The sequence below is a fragment of the Anneissia japonica genome, unplaced genomic scaffold (assembly GCF_011630105.1).
Source record: "Anneissia japonica isolate Jap-2015-1 unplaced genomic scaffold, ASM1163010v1 scaffold3782_len1007564_cov172, whole genome shotgun sequence".
In the NCBI taxonomy this organism is placed as follows: domain Eukaryota; kingdom Metazoa; phylum Echinodermata; class Crinoidea; order Comatulida; family Comatulidae; genus Anneissia; species Anneissia japonica.
Genome location: NW_022716546.1, coordinates 324,082 through 325,970, shown reverse-complemented (window position 1 = coordinate 325,970; position 1,889 = coordinate 324,082). Strand labels below are relative to the sequence as shown.

Here is a 1,889-nt window from a genome sequence, read left to right as displayed (position 1 = left end):
TATATATATATAGCATAATATATATCGATAGATACATTACTGTGTGTTTTAGGTTTAATTTATTTGAACAATATTGTTTTTGTAAATAATATGGAAATTTACGAAAGCCTATTAGGGCCACTGAAATATATATTTTTTTGTCGTACATATATTGTCTCAGACATATACAACGATTGAGGGCAGGCAATCGCATTTTTACTCAGGGAGCAATCCCATGATACATCGGGCGTTGCGCCTTCTTTGTGAACATACTAGCTAACAGTTTAATAGTCGATTAATACACCTATGTTTTGACGCTTACCAAGGGAACGAAGAAAACACCAGGTTGTATTTTCAGAATTTTCTTTTTCAAAAATGCTCAAAATTGGCGAATTATGCATGATCGTAGTCATGAATACCCAGCCTCGGTAACCCGTTTTCGCATTGAGCAACATATGCTTAACAAATTATTTCTAAATTCTGTAGCTGAGTCGGCTTTCCAACTTATACGTTCAATCATACTATATCAATCGCATAAAACATAGTTCCCAAATAATTCGTAGTTTTTCTCATTTAAGGCCCTCCAGGTTAGATGCGTCTGACTAGTTGTTATCAGTATTACGAGCCGACAATATATTTCCAACTTCCAATGTAAATTTCCAACTATTTCATACCAGTAGTGCAGTGCTTGTCGTGTCGGGAAATCGAGTGTTTATTCTTTGTGAGTGGGTGTTGTACATAAGCTTATTCCTGTTTTAGAGTATATGTGACCCAAGACCACGAAAGGGCTGTAAACTCGCATCACCAGGTTTCGAGAAAAAGGGCTAAATATACAGTATAACATGTAATTTGAGCAAAATGTGATTATGTCATAAATATAAAGTATTACCTTTTATCTTACTATTTTTGAAGTTTAGATTCAATATTTCAACTCTAACCCTAAAATTTTGTAATTTTATGAAGAAACGAATTTAAATTCACCAACTTTCAAGCCGCCATACGTCGCTTCCAAACAACTTATTCACTGCACAAAATTCAGGCCCCAAAATAGATAAATGAAAACTATCAGACATAATAATACGTTTATTAGTACTCGTATGCTATGTATGTGATTTCAGAATAAACAAACAGTACACTATAAAATAATGGTCGGTTCTTTGTAGTGAAGTAAATCTAAAACGTATTTATGAAGTCATTCAAAATCGTGTACAAAATAGTTGAACAAACTTAAAGTGTATACATAAATGAAGGAAATAGCCTTGAATTAATTCAAATAATACTAAACTGTTTCATGACTTGTTGAAAAAGATTTGGACAACAATCCTCTTGCCAACTGGCAGTGAAGCGGATCAAAATAGTCAAACAACTTTAAAGAATCAAACAATAACGTGCGTGTCGACATTACAATTACTTTCGAAATGGTTTTAGAAAGTAATTTTCTAGAGCATAGCACCATGGTACGGATTATCTTTATTGAATGAAGAAAATAACCTTGTTTATTCAAAAGATTAAAAACCCATTTTGATAGCGTACGAGTTTACAGCCCTTTTGTGGTTTTGGGTCACCCCACTAAAAACGTGCTTTTTGTAACTTGCGATAAAAACGATTGTATACGTATAGTCTGATATATCTTCGGTGTGTTAAACAAAATTAAGAGACATCAAGTTTAGCTTCAAAAAAGAGAAATTAACATGTTTTGCTAGCCACTAGACTTGCCACAAGTCTCTTATTGCTGCGAAGCAGCCAATTCATATTCTTGACAGCAATTTGACCTCTGAAATGTCATTGTTTGTCAAAAAACTATCGCCTAAGACAACTGAAAAGCGGAGTTTCCTTCTTTCGTTCTGCCGGGTAAAATCAATTACTTTAGGCGACGTTTGTAGACTAACCTACTCGTACCAACGTTGGCA

The 1,889-nt window shown here is 34.0% G+C and overlaps 1 protein-coding gene across 2 annotated transcripts in view; it reads left to right on the top strand.

Annotated features, from left to right (window-relative positions):
* Positions 1–204: 204 nt before the first annotated feature.
* The window catches only part of LOC117109758 (alpha-2,8-sialyltransferase 8B-like), a 12,089-nt gene continuing 10,404 nt past the window's right edge, over positions 205–1,889 (top strand). For both annotated transcript variants that reach the window (XM_033252170.1, XM_033252169.1), the window contains exon 1: positions 205–324. The gene's annotated coding sequence lies outside the window, so the exon portion shown is untranslated. The remainder of the gene's footprint in view (positions 325–1,889) is intronic.